At 45.9% G+C, this 15,687-nt stretch overlaps 1 protein-coding gene across 2 annotated transcripts in view; it reads right to left on the reverse strand.

Annotated features, from left to right (window-relative positions):
* The window catches only part of stxbp6 (syntaxin binding protein 6 (amisyn)), a 354,356-nt gene that overhangs the window by 286,146 nt on the left and 52,523 nt on the right, over window positions 1–15,687 (reverse strand). The window lies entirely within an intron of this gene.

The raw sequence follows: 15,687 nt of genomic DNA on the forward strand, positions 1-15,687 counted from the left end.
TCCCACAAAATCTCCTATCTGTGCCCCTGACTATTGAGTCCCCAATTACTAATGTTCTACTCCTTTCCCCCCTTCCCTTCTGAGCAACAGGGACAGACTCCGTGCCAGAGGCCCGTACCCCATGGCTTACCCCTGGTAAGTCGTCCCCCCCACAAGTATCCAAAACGGTATACTTGTTACTCAGGGGAACGACCGCAGGGGGTCCCTGCACTGACTGCTTCTTCCCAGTCCCTCTTACAGTTACCCATCTATCTCCAGTCTTTGGTGTAACTACTTCCCTGAAGCTCCTATCTATGACCCCCTCTGCCTCCCGAATGATCCGAAGTTCATCCAGCTCAAGCTCCAGGTCCCTAACACGGTTTTTGAGGAGCTGGAGTTGGGTGCACTTCCCACAGATGAAATCAGCAGGGACACTGACGGCGTCCCTCACCTCAAACATTCTGCAGGAGGAGCATTGTACTGCCTTCCCTGACATCCCCTCTAGATTAAAAAAAAACAAGAAAAAGAAAAAGAAAGGAAGAGCTTACCTGATATTACCTCAAACCCTGATCCCGCTGAAAGGTAAGCAAATTTAAAGGCACTCACTCACCTTCACGACAGGCCCCTGCTCCCGCTTCCCAACCACCGTGGGGTGGGGGGGTTGGTTAGAGGAGGAGGTAGGGTGGGAAACACTCACAAAGTGTTTCGGGTTTAACTGTCAGTTGCCAACAGCCCCTCCACAAACCACCTTCAACTTAGGCTGACCGCACTGCACGTATGCAAATTTCCCCAGAACAGCTGATCAGTAGTTCTGCTCTGCTGCCCTCTGCTGGTTGCTTGCCTTTACTCAAACTCCTTGGGTCTTCTTCGCAGGTTCACCTTCGACTTAGGCTGACCGCACTGCACGTATGCAAATTTCCCCAGAACAGCTGATCAGTAGCTCTGCTCTGCTGCCCTCTGCTGGATAATATTGTCTCAATTATGAGAGCTTTGATTTTAATCAGTACCTTATATAGAAGCTTATAGAATATATTCTGGAGGTTCATATGGACAACATTCACAGACGTTCCCTTGTTTACTTCAGTAAGCTCCTCAAAATATTCAGTTAGGTTCATTAGATATGGCCCACCATTTACAAATTCACATTGGCACACTCTAATCAGCTCAAATTCTCCAAGCACTCATTACTCTGTTGATATTGCAGATTCGAATAACCTCTCCACACAGATGATAGACTAACATGTCTATAACTCTCTGGTTGCTCTCTACTTTTTCAGTCCAAAAGTGATCATGTTCTAAATGAGTGTGAAGACCGACTACATTATCTGCAATTCACTCACCTACTTCCCGTAAAACAATGGGGTAGAAACCATCAGATCCCAGGTATTGGCACGTATTCATTTCCATAATTTTTTCTAATACTATTTTCATATCTATGTTAACGTTAGTGAGTTCACAATCTTGGCTCCTTATTAATTTCCCCAGAAGGTCCTTTTCATCTCCTCCACACCAAGTAACTATTCAACACGTTTGATATTTCCTTATTTTCATTTGTTTTTAAAAAAGGGCCCAAATTACACTTTTTCAGGTATAATAATAAAAATATTAGTTGCATATCAATAAGATGGCTCTGTTCTTTTGTATAAAAGGGAGTGAGACATCAAACAGTCAGATAACAATAGCGGGTACAACTGTGGGCACCCCAGGAAAGAACGTTTTGCTTGAGAGGCTCGATGGAGCTCAGAGAGAAATAACCCTGTTTGTTTATAAAATAACCAAGCCTTATTTCTTATGTTATCACGCTAAGAACAATACAGCACAATATCAATGGACTGATCAAGTCAGGTCAGGTTCAAAAGAACTTCAAACTCCATGGGTGCGATTCTCCGCTCCCCACGCGGCGTGGGAGAATCGCGGGAGGGCCCCCCGCCAAAATTTACGCCCCCTCGATTCTCTTCTCTTCGCCGCCCCCCGCCCCCCCACCGGGCTCGGAAGAATCGCCGCTCGCCGTTTTTCACGGCGAACGGCCATTCTCCGACCCAGATGGGCCGAGCAGCCTGCCGTTCGCGGCCGTTTCACGGCGGCGGCAAACACACCTGGTCGCTGCCGTCGTGAAACAGGAGTGAGAAGCCCGTTTGGGGCTTGTAGGTGGCCTAGAGGGACAGGCCCGCGATCGGTGCCCACCGATCGTCGGGCCAGCGTCCAAATCGGACGCACTATTTCCCATCCACCGCCCCACAAGATTAAGCCGCCCCGTCTTGCGGGGCGGCTGAGGAGAAAGGCGGCCACCACGCATGCGCGGGTTCGTGCCGTCAGCGTCACGACGTCAGCCGCGCATGTGCGGGTTGGAGCCGGCCAACCTGCGCATGCGCGGCTGACATCATTCGCCGCGCCGGCCACGTCATTCTCGCCGCGACGCCCCCGCAGCCGAGATTTACAGAGCGCCGCTCCTAGCCCCGCCGGGAGGGGAGAATAGGGGGCGAGGAGCGGCCTCCAAGGCCGTCGTGAAACTCGGCCAAGTTCACAAAGGCCCTTTCCGATTTTTCCCGGGAACGGAGAATTCCGCCCCATCTACTTGCAGACAAAACACATGAATGCCATTGTACACAGCACGAACTGAAGCAAAAATGTGAGGATATTTTAATGATTACAGAACCAATTCAAAACCCTGTAAACGGGCAGCATGATGGGTACGGCTGCCTACACCGCTGAGGACCCGGGTTCGATCCCGGCCCTGGGTCACTGCCCATGTCGAGTTTCCACATTCTCCCCGTGTCTGCATGGATTTCATCCCCACAACCCAAAGATGATGTGCAGGTTAGGTGGATTGACCACGCTAAATTGCCCCTTAATTGGAAAAAAATAATTGGGTACTCAATTTTTTTTAATAAAAAGCCCTGTAAATAGTTGAAGAAAATCCAATAATGTTAGGTGTAGAACAACAATTCCTAAAGGAAGAATCAGCAAGTCAGGTCTTATTAGATGCTGAAAACAGATGCCCAGCAAGACTCAACTTGGACAATATTTTTCCTCCATCAAGTGCTAGTGTTAAGTCAATTTTACTGCTGCTTGAAAATTAGTGATTTAAAAAGTCTCCAGACGAGCCATGATCAGCTCTATTGAATATATAGAAATCAGGCCCATATTTCTCTTTCACAAGCATTCCTTTTGATTCAAAGTTTAATAAGTGCTGAGCTAGCACAGTACTCAATTTAGTTAGCCTCAAGTAACAGCAAAAAAAATTGTTCAAATCTTTAATGAAGTAACAGAGATTTGCTGAAACAATTGGGAGGCAGAGAGCTTCCACCGATTTGAGCCCAGAAGGCAGCAATCCTACAGTCAACGGTGGGGCAAAGAAATTGGAGAATGCACAAGAGGCCAGACTGGAGGAATGCAAAGTTCTGAGGGTTGTATAGAATGTTAGAGCTAGGGTGTAAATCAGATCTGATCTCAATTGGGGCTAATTCAGGTGTCCTTCAAAGAGTCTAGAGTTTGATTATTCTTGGCCTATCTTTATTCTTGAATCAGACGTCAACTGAATCTCTATAAGGCAGTGAGGAAAGTGACTGTCAAGACAGCATGAACTTCCTTGATAAGGGGCAGGTCACACATGGGTAAGGATCAGAGGTTTTTCTGAATTTCATCATCAGATATCATTCCCCCAGCCCTCTCTCCGAAACACTGACACACACTGCAAACAAAAGCAGCCAAAGGACAGAACTGTAAATGACACCATTATCCATTTCTGGCCACTGAGAACTTGTGCTAACTCATTCTGTTTTCTTCTAACCAGTTTTGAAATGCAATGTGATGCTCATTCTGAATTAATCACCCATACATCTTCTGCACTGGTATTTTTGTCAAAGGTTTTTGTTAATTTACACTGCATCCACAGCATTTCCTCAATTCATCCATCAGATTTGCCCAGTATAGACATAGAATCTACTGTGCATAAGAATCTACAGAGCAGAAGGAGGCCATTCGCCCGTCGAGTCTACACCAACCCTTGGAAAGAGCACTGCACTTAAGCCACACCTGTAACCCAGCAACCCTACCCAACCCCTTTGGGCACTAAGGGCAATCCACCTAACCTGCATGTCTTTGGACTGTGGGAGGAAACCGGAGCTCGGGGAGAAAACCCACGCAGACATGAGGAAAACGTGCAGACTCCGCACAGACAGTGACCCAAGCCAGGAATCAAACGTGGGACGTCGCTGTGAAGCGACAGTGCCGCCCACTGTACTACCGTGCCACCCACGGCAGGGCCATCATAGCTCTTTCTGGACCCCACGGTCCCTTAGCCTATGGCGGGCAGAGGGAGCTCTTGCGTCGGTACACGGTTCAAATTCGATCTCTTACTCACTGGCGGTCGGAGGTAGCTCTGGGGCAGGGTACAATGCTTTCTTCAAGGTCCCTTAGTCAGTGGTGGGCAGAGGAAGCTCCCAAGGGCTTGTACAGGCTTATCCCACGGTCCATCCAGGCTCTGGCACTAGTTGGCAAGGGCTCATTTTGCAAGATAGTGAATGCAACTTTCTGTTATGCTAACCAAATGCCAACATGAGGGCACAATATCAATCTGAAGGCAAACGATTGAGCACAGGAGTCGGTCATGCTCAAGGTGCTCTGGCAAGGGTCCAAAGAACTTGTCCTGTACACGTGGATATTGGTGAATCTGGGTGACTTACCTCAGATGGAGACAGATTGTCCTGAGAATCATCTGAAAATCCTTTTGGTTGTCTCATTCACTGACAGCAAGAGAAATGTCAAGGGTGTCCATCCAACCAGCAGGAGTGGTTGCATATTGCAGTGTAACCTGGGTCAACTCTGTCACCTGAAGTCATATTGTAAGCTACTCAGTTCCAAGGGACAGGTAATAAATTTTGGCCTCGTCAACAGGGTAGAACAGTGGTTAGCACTGTTGCTTCACAGGGCCAGGGAGCTAGGTTCACTGTGCGGAGTATGCACGTTCTCCCAATGTCTGCGTAGGTTTCCTCCGGGTACTCCAGTTTCCTCCCACGAGTCCCGAAAGACATGCTTGTTGTGCGAATTGGACATTATGAATTCTACCTCAGTGTACCCGAACAGGCGCCGGAATGTGGCGACTAGGGGATTTTTAGATTAACTTTGTTGCAGTGTTAATGTAAAGCCTACTTGTCACACTAATAAAGATCATCATAATGCCCATATCCGGAGAATAATAATTCCTCTAGCTGGTCGGTAGTAAACAGAAAAAAATATAAATTAAAAAGGTACTGTTAAAAAAAACACCAACAAATACAGCAAAACAACACCAAACACATTTTTGCAAATCAAAGCAGCTTTCAAAAAAGCAAATGTTTCTGCTACTTGTACTCCGGCTAGCAATTCCTGTGTACCTCCTTTTATGGGTTTAGGCCAATGCTATATTCTCAGCACAAGCAAGGGAAGAGCCATGGTTCAAGGTGGCCTATTTTCTTTTGCCGACGGGTTAGAGGCTTGCCTGCCAACATGAGCCGCCAGTCATCCAAGATATGTCATCAAGGCACCCAGATTTCTGGCCTCTTTGCGCAGGAATATCATAGTGGCCTTTGTTATTTTAATTCTTGAATATAAATGAGTAAATCAGTAACTAGAAGACTTCACTGTGCAAAGTTGTGACACTACCATTATGAATCTTCAGTCTTCCACAAGGGCAAACTTGCATTTAGTCACTTGGCGGTAGAAAATTTGAATTTTGTTGAAAAAGAGATAAACTATCTAAGCTTTTCATCTTGTACTCATCAGTACAGATGCAAGAATGCCAAATGCAACAATTTACAAAGCAGGAGAAAACTGTGCTGATTGGTTGGCAAGTGCACTCTGATTTGTAATGGTGTTGCCTGGAGTACTATTGTTCCCCCATACTGGTATTTAATTCAAAAAAGGGGCAATGCTTGGACATGTTCATTTTGCCTGCAGAAGACAAGTCTCTGCATATGAATATACATACCTACCAACAAGTGTAAATGAGCCAGTGTGTGAGTCTAACGGATAATGTAATTCTTAGCACACGGGATTGTTCAGCAAGTGATGTCCAACCGCAGAATCACAACCGGTTGAGTACGGATATTGCTCTGCCTAACATCTGGAGGGACATCCTTAAGTATGGGGGGGGGGGGGGGGGGGGGGGGGGGTAGAGACAGCAAGGGCGCCTCAACATGAAAGGCACTCAAGAAGTCAAGCGAATACCAGTTGCACTCATTTCTGAAATGGAAGATTGTGGGTTAAGCTTCATACCGAGACTTGGAAACATAGTCTGACATTCCAGGCTGACATTTCCATTTAGTAGTAGGAGAACATGGGCACATGTCGGAGTATTATCATTTGGATGAGTCATAAAATGCCTGGCCTTTTCCCCGCATCTATGTGGGTTTCACCCCCACAACCCACAGATGTCCAGGTTAGGTGGATTGGCCATGCTAAAATTGCCCCTTAATTGAAAAAGATCATAATTGGGTACTCCAAAATTAAAAACAAAATAAAAAAATAAAATGCCTGGCCTTCTAAATGGATGTAAAAAATCCCATGGCACTACTTGGAAGAGGAGGTAAACTTTCTTTGTTATTACCAATATGTACATCTCAGCAACATATCGAAGGCTAGATTCTGTGGTAATTATCATATTTTTTTGTGGGAGCTTATTGTGCACAAATTAGCTGCAAAGAGTCCCCACATGACAACTGTGATTACACTTAAAGAAAATTGCCTGTTAATTCTCTTGAAAGGCTGAGGGTAACCTCAGTGGAATCTAAAATTACAAAAGGGTTATGACAGAGTGACTACAGAGAGAATGTTTCCTCTTGTGGTAAGAAAATAACTAGAGGCCATCAATATTAGACAGTCACCCAGAAATCCAATCGGGAATTGAGAAAGAATTTCTTCACACAAATAAGAATGTGGAACTCACAACCACACAGGGAGTGGTCCATGTGAATAATATATATGTACTTAAGGGAACATTTATGAGGAAGGGAATAAAAGGTTACAATGTTAGATTCAGATCAAGAATGATGGGAGGAGGCTGGAGTTGAGCATAAGCACCAGCATTGACTGCTAAGGCCAAATGGCTTGTTTTTATGCTATATATCTCATATAAATTTAAAAATCAGGAATGGCCACAGTTGTTCAGGCCATCATTGTGGAGAAGACCAGTCACAGAAGCCCTCTGATCCCTATGGCTCTGGGCTGAAGGGGGGTGGGGGTTTAAGAGTAGGTGATGGCACCTCCACCCTCCAACAAGCCCCCTAACCTGCTGCTAAGTTACAGCTTCACCGCAGCAGGGGGTCTGACATTGGCAGGATCCCTGTGGCAGCAGGATCGTACTACCAATTAGTCTAAATAAGTGGTTCCAATTGGTTACCTGCTGCTGCCAGATGGGCAGCCACTGTGCATCCGTCATTGGTCAGATCACGCGGAGGTACGAACTCATTGGGGAATTGACCCAATGTACAACACTTGGAATTTGCTTCCAGTTCTGTCTTCGAACCATTCCGTCCAAGACACTGTGTTTTATAGCCTCTGAAGCACATTTAGGGAAGGAAGGAACCAACACAGCACAATCCCACAGGAGGCAATGAGATAAAATGATCGAGTAATTTGTTTTAGTGACAATGCCTAGGGAAGACAAGTTAGCCAAGACCACTACAAAAACCCCTGCTGCTCCTCTATCCAAGTGAATAGCACTGTGCCAGGGTCCCAGGTTTGATTCCCCGCTGCGTCACTGTCTGTGCAAGTCTGCACATTCTCCCCGAGTCTGTGTGGGTTTCCTCCGGGTTCTCCGGTTTCTTCCTATAGTCCAAAAACATGCAGATTAGGTGGATTAAATGGACACTAAATTGTCCATAGTGTCCAAAAAAGTCAGGAGGGGTTATTGGGTTACAGGGATAGGGTGGAAGTGAGGACTTGAGTGGGTCGGTGCAGACTTGATGGGCCGAATGGCCTCCTTCTGCACTGTCTGTTCTATGTTCTTAAATGCTAGAGAACCTATTGCATTCAGCTCAGAAGGCAGACAATGTTTTGGTTTAACATCTCAGGTGAAAAGCTGAACTTTTGACTCTGCAATACATCTTCAGAACTACACTGGTGTGCCTGCATAAATTATATGCTGGAGTCTGTAGAATGGGACTTGGAACCCACACAGACACGAGTGCTATCACTAGACCAGGGGTGGGCAAACTTTTCCGTGCAAGGGCCGCATTCAGAAATTCACAATTTTAAAGGGCCGCATAGTATATTAATTAATAGTCCCGGTTGTAACCAATTAGCGTGCGGCATATACCTCAGCGCTTCCCCCGGCGGCATCCTGCCTTTAGCCCTCTTTTTCTCTACTTTTCAAAAAATGGCACTTCACCCGGTTATGATTCTGGGCGCCTCATATAGAACATAGAACAGTACAGCACAGAACAGGTCCTTCGGCCCTCGATGTTGTGCCGAGCAATGAAGCAATGATCACCCTACTCAAGTCAACGTATCCACTCTATACCAGTAACCCAACAGCACCCCCCCCCCCCCAATTAACCTTATAAAAAAATTTTTTTTTGATGACTTGATCTGGTGGGCCGCATAAAGACCTCTGCGGCCCGCGGGCCGTAGTTTGCCCACCCCTGCACTAGACCATGACTGACACAGGGACCATATTTCTACTGTTGAAAGAACAACATATTTTAACGGTCACCGATACAGATCACACTCGGAATAGCGTAAAAAAATGCGTTACTAAGAAGCAAAGTTTTAAATCTTCAAGTAAACCTAAACATCCATTGACATTTTTATTCTATATCCTTATTCTAAATGTTAATAAGACAGGAATATCTGTTCAAAGCCTCAGATTTACCTTCAAGGTTCTCCGCAGTGGTTTGTAATCTTCAGCAGCAACACCTACACTACATGCTGATCGGAATTTACAACTATATTGTGATTGTCTATAAATTGCCTGCAAACAGTATCTTAAAATGATTTTTCTACGAGGTGACCAAGAAGGATGCCATTCTGCAACACTAAACAGATTTCAGACGGAAGAGAGAATATTTGGGTTTCATCTTTAGTGAGCAAGTATTTGTTGAGGCATAAATGCACTTCTGCATTTTAATCTTTTTTATATGTTTGTCCTATGATGCACAGTATTCAACCCAGGGTTTTACTCTTGAAGTAATTCCCTTTCCCCATGCACCACTCCAGCCACTGCCTCACAACCCCCCCCCCCCCCCTCCCACCACAGGGAACATCTTGTTGGACTATCGCTTGTAACACATCTAATACTGCATTATTCAAGTTACTTCACACTCATTAAAAACCCCACCTGCTAACCACAGTGAAGGTAACCAAGCAGGAGAAAGAAAGCAGCAAGAATCGGTCTCATTAACTAATAAAATTCGAGGCAGTTGCGCCTTTGTTTTGCAACAAATTAAATCTGCAAGGTATTCAGGAAAGGAGCGGGAGATGGCATGACTGGTCAAATAAACCATTCCAGTACTAGAGAAGGGTAATATAGCTGAGGAACTAAAGAAAAAAAAAGGCTATTGGTTTTCAGGAATAGAGGAGCAATTATGAAACTGGAGGTATACGATAAGCAAGAGCTCGCACTTTTGGCTGCAGAGGCTGCCCCCACCCGATCATGGTATTTTTGAAAAATGAACCCAACACTCCCCTCCAATACAATAAATATTATACTACCGCATCCCAACATGACAATGAAGGCGAGTGATTCAAATTAACCATTCAGAAGAGAAATAGGTCCTGATCAACTTTCTTGGTCATAGCTTCGACATGGGTGGTGGACCAGGACAGATTGTTGGTGATGTGTACACCTAGGAATTTGAAGCTGTCAATCATCTCTACCGCTGCACCATCGATGCAGCCAGGGGTGTGTACATTTTCATTGTGTGTACAATTTTCATACAGAACCCAGCTGAACTTTATTTTGTTTATTTTAATCAGGTCCACAGTCCACTACATTTTTCAGTTTTGACTGTTTTGTCTAAAGACTCCAAACATCACACAGGATAGTTGTACCAAACATTACTAACATGCCATACAGTGCAACATAACCACCACTAACAGAATATCAATGGAAAAAGATGTGTCAGTCTCATGCTGTTAATAACATGAATATAAAGCAAAGGAGGCATGGCAGGTTTGATATTGGAGATTCACATTTCTGTGGGTCCAAAAGGCTGCTAATAGATTTCATTACAATCTAAATTCTTACAGCTGTGTGTGTTATGTCATGTGTCAATCATGCATCGGTCTTCAGCTTCCTGCAAGAACCAATTTGAAACAATGGCAAAACATCAAGTCATTAACAGATAGCAGATAAAGACTGTCGGTCTTCATTGGAGTCCAACTTTCCTGGCACGCAGTTCAAATGTGAAAATGTCTTATGCTCCAAGTGATCTCATGGTAATTAGACAACCACATTTTCAGCACCTAGCACTCAAAGGCTTTCACTCGTTTATTAAAATCAAGGTTTGTTTGGCTATTGATTTGCAAATGGTTGCTTAAATAATGCTGTACTTAATCCACTTGTAAAAGTTTGCTCAATCATAGAACATAGAACAGTACAGCACAGAACAGGCCCTTCGGCCCTCGATGTTGTGCCGAGCAATGATCACCCTACTCAAACCCACATATCCACCCTATACCCGTAACCCAAACAACCCCCCCTTAACCTTACTTTTTAGGACACTACGGGCAATTTAGCATGGCCAATCCACCTAACCCACACATCTTTGGACTGTGGGAGGAAACCGGAGCACCCGGAGGAAACCCACGCACACACGGGGAGGACGTGCAGACTCCGCACAGACAGTGACCCAGCCGGGAACCGAACCTGGGACCCTGGAGCTGTGAAGCATTTATGCTAACCACCATGCTACCGCGCTGCCCCTAATCAAGGTTATAATTATTACCAATAGTTGTATTATCACCAGTTAAAAAATACAAGCTTATGATAGTCAATAAATCTGAAAATGGAAAATGGCCAGAATAACAACTGCCATTTTAGCATTTCATTTCATACATTTTGTCTTTAAGTGTAGACAATGGAGCTAAAGACATTAATGGCGCAATTTTCCAAAGAATTTCTCAGCATGGTGGCTGATGGGAATCTAGATGTAATTCTCACCAGCTGGTTCGGCGTGATCCAGATTGCAATCCACCCACACTTGGAAATTTTTTTGACGAGTGGCACAATGGTGTAGTGGTTAGCGCTGCCACCTCACAGCCCCGAGGACGCAAATTCCGTCCTGGCCCCGGGTCACTGTCCATGTGGAGTTTGCACATTCTCCCCGTGTCTGTGTGGGTCTCACCCCCACAACCCAAAGATGTGCAGGGTAGGTGGATTGGCCATGCTAAATTGACCCTTAATTGGGCACTTTAAATTTAAAAAGGTAAAAATCATTTTTTTGGGATGTTGGGGTGAACTATACCTTGAATGACGTATACAGAACCAGAGGATGGCAGCAGGTCCCAATCCTCAGGGATTGAGGCGCCATGATCTGAAATTAACATTCCTAAAATGGCTGACCCGACGTGAATAGTCGCAATATCTGTTCTAGACACTCATCAACTGATTCTGGGGGAGATTTAAATTGTCTTAGTTCTGTGACTTGATCGACCTAGGTCAAAGTCATTGACCCCTTCGGGCGTGATAAAGGTGCTGCTGCGTTTATGGAAGAGGCAGAGGGAGCAGAACCATGACGATTTATGCACCCTGGGGGTAAGGTGTTTTGCAGCACTAAATGATGAAATTCATTGAACTCAATTTCATAAATTATCATGGAGATTTGAGGATGAAACCTTCTTGAGTTGTGAGATAATACCTAACACTGTCACACTGCCAATGGTTTAAAGTTCCCTACATGTATTATCAGACCTATCTTATTCAACATAAACCTCTGCAATTCTAGAGCTGATCACTAGATGGCACGCGAGAATGAATTGTAACACAAACACTCCATTTTACAAACTGAAACTATCAACCTGAAACAATTGAATGCACAAGTGTGCAAAATAAACATTCTGAAACATTATTCCAAAGCAGTTTTATTATATAAATGCATCTTCTTAAAACCTTCCTAACCTACTGTTCAGTATGTTTCCCATTCTTCCAAGTTAAAGATAAACAAATGTTTAGTTTGGCCCATACAGGTTGCTCGACTTGCACACCACCTCGTGGGTAGAATTTAAACAGTCGCCATGCGAGATTGGTGGGTGGAATCAAACGTGTTTGCAAGCCCTGGCCCTGCCCGAATCAAATTAAAACTCATGATATAACACTGGCACCAGCAAATGACGTCCACAATGGTTGAGCAGGGTGGGTGCCATGTCCAATGGCAGCCCTCCACAAACTTTAAAAGCAGTGTCCACAGGCTGCTGAATAATCCTGGTCAGCAGGATAGTAACCGCAGGTGGGAGGGGAGTTCCAGTGGTCAGTAACCCTTTCCCTGATGACAGTCTATGAACCCTTGCGGAGACTGTAATGGAAGGTAGGACGATCCTGATGCAGAGGGTTGGGAGGTGGAGGTCACCCTACCTCATCAACAAGGTATGGACCAAGGTGGCAGCAGGGGTCAGTGGGCGTGACCTGTCAGGAGAACCTGGGTCTAGTGCCAGAAAAGGATCAATAACATTCTGCACCGGCATGGGTGGGTATTGTGCTGAATGGGGCAGAGGAGTGTGGTCATCCATGGTTGTGACCTAGCGTGTGGGTTTCATGTAGCTCAAATCACATGTGCCAGTACAGCCCAATGCTGGAGTTGAATTAGCAGCCTCTGGTCTATCAACAGTTCAGGTATCCAGGGGGTAGTAATGTTCTCAAATTTCCAAGTGTTTTGAGTTGGAGGGGTGGCAGCATGGTCTAGTGTTCGAGGTGAAGCTTTCAGCATTCATTGGAGCACTGCACTGAGTTGCAGGAAAAACAAAGCCACAACAATCAGGAGCGATCAGTCATTGATGGAGGAGTATCAAACCTGGCGATCCTTACAAGCCATGGGATAGGAGCCCAGGAACGAGAGGGCAAGGCAGATCATCCAGTCGCAGAGAAGGTGGCATGTCTGAGGAAGGTAAGAACCCATTGAGTTGAAGTGTGAAGCATTCAGGGTGAAAGTGATTAAATGAGGGATTCGCCCATCAGAACAACATCATTTCTGTACCGGACACTGAGAAACCATGTAACCAAGGCCAATCATCATGGCCAGTTGCGTCGAGATGTTAATCTTTGTGGTGTGGTTCGTGAATCTCATCCCTCAGATGAGCCATCTTCCAGAACCAGCCAAGAGGCAGATGACCCTACCTTAACACCTTGACATCAAGGGATGCACATGCAGCACACCATCTCTCAGCACCCAGAACCTGCGCAGATACATGCACGCCAATGGGAATGACCATCTGGATAAGTTAGGCCACAGCAGTGAGGGCACTTCATCCTTGCAGAGGACAGACTGTGAAAGTGTTCAGCGCATCAGCAATTGGAGGGCTGATGGAGACAAGGGCCATGCTGAATCCAAGGGAAATGATGAGCCTCTGGAGTCGTCCTGAAGTGGCAAATGCTGAAATGTCCAGTAGAATGTGTGGGGACATCTGGCAGAAATCCCAAAGGATATGCGTGTTATGGTCGAGTCCTTGGAGTGATGGTGGTATAGTGGTCAACATAGCTGCCTTCCAAGCATTTGATATGTGATCGGTTGCCGGCCATCGCTGTGACAACGATGGAGAGTCCTCGTGAGACTGAGCATTGTGGTCACACAGCCTCATCCATTGAGAGAGTGGCAACTCTCAGAGGCAGCTCCAGGAATGCAATAACGCATACTGGAGCTGCACTTGAATCTGCAAACCCACAAACAGGCACTGACCTCAGGGGATCAAGGAGGTCAGAAGGAGGCACCAACCAGCATCACCGATAGTTACCCATTCTTCATTGATGAACATGAAAGGCAAGGATTCACCTCAGAATTGAGGACTTGATGGTTGCCGACTCTTCTCAGAGCCCCGGAAAAGGGCACCAGCTCCTCTGCCAGTCACCGCTCCATCCTACAAAGGGGGTGGGGGGACGATCTGAACTTAACATTCACAAATGTAGGCTCAAGGCACATTGGTCAGGGCACACGGAGTGCTATTAGACAGACATAGAACTTACAGTGCAGGTGGTGGCTATTCGGCCCATCGAGTCTGCACCAGCCCTTGGAAAGAGAACCCCACTTGAGCCCACACTTAGACTGTATCCCCGTAACACAGCAACCGCATCCAATCCCTTTGGGCACTAAGGTGGTCAGTCCACCTAACCTGCACATTTTTGGACTGTGGGAGGAAACTGAAGCACCCGGAGGAAACCCATGCAGACACGAGGAGAACATGCAAACTCCACACCGACAGTGACCCAAGCCGGGAATCAAACCTGGGAGCCTGGAGCTGTGAAGCAACAGTACTAACCACTTGGCTACCATGCTAACTATAGTTATTTAAATGAGAATAAAGTACAGTCATGATCCAAAATGAATTGCTTTAATTTGTTTCATCTTGAATTTATCATAAATATCAAACTACACTCAAGCCAGAAGTGTCCTGTGTGCTGCATTGTGTCGGAGTCAACAATTCCAGGGTGTCAAACCAAACTTTATTTGGAATGGAATTGACGAGTGTTGTGTTTGGGATTATGGTAGTGTCCAATGGCGATGCGGGAAGGCAGGTCATGCCAGCCCATCCGAAGAACCACTGAATCAGGGCACCCTGTTGCATTGTAACCTGGCTATCCTTGCCTTCTAGTTGCCCAGCATCAGCACGAGTCCTCATACCCGGTGTCCATAGCTGAGGCAGGTACTACAGCATCAGTGTCCTCCTGTTCAACTGGCTCCCCTGGAGCGAGAGAGATTGTAAAGAGCGCAGCAGACAAGTAATATGAGCGACACTCGCTTGGGCAGGTACTGCAGGACCCCTAGAATGGTCGAGGCATCTGAACCTTTTCATCAGCCCAATCGTCCTCCTCACTACCACCCTTGTAGATACATATCCTCCCACACAATTGGAGGCTATTTCAGCACGAAGGGTGGTCATCCTGGCTTCATTTGAAAGCTGGAACTCAGTCACGTTAATATAGTTTGATCACAGCCTGTACACCCTGAAAGCTGAGTAGTGGCATCTTCTGCGGAGGTGGTTTCCTTGCTTTCTCTGCTGGCCCCGATCATCCTGTGCTTGCACCTCTACCCAAGAGGGATGTCTGCAACCATTAGGCCTCCTGACCTTTGTTCCTTCTCTTTCTCAGAGGAGGATGTTTTCCCTGCTGAGTAGACAATACCTATCAGCAGGTTTGCTAATGCACATCACCCGTGTGCAAATGGTGAGATGGACCCAAACCTCTGGTGCCAGAGGACAGAAATGTTGTTTAAGCTCCACATTCGGATGTGCCCAATACAGAAAACACCATCAACACTCCAGAACACCATCTCACTTCACTTCTACAAACAACTAACTCATCAGCCAGCATTGGCAGTAGGGCCGTTTTATCCCACCCTAGCATGCAAAATAACACACTTGCTCACGTCACCCACTCGACATGCTTAAAGTTGCACGAGCAACGTTAAACTTGGATAAGTTGAGGATTTGATCTTCTTGATCACTTGTTATCGTCAGCAAGCGCGCTGCAGATTCTGCCAACCAAAATATCAGGAGAGAACCTGACCTCATCATGTGCTATTT

This window comes from Scyliorhinus canicula, chromosome 2, assembly GCF_902713615.1.
Source record: "Scyliorhinus canicula chromosome 2, sScyCan1.1, whole genome shotgun sequence".
Lineage (NCBI taxonomy): Eukaryota > Metazoa > Chordata > Chondrichthyes > Carcharhiniformes > Scyliorhinidae > Scyliorhinus > Scyliorhinus canicula.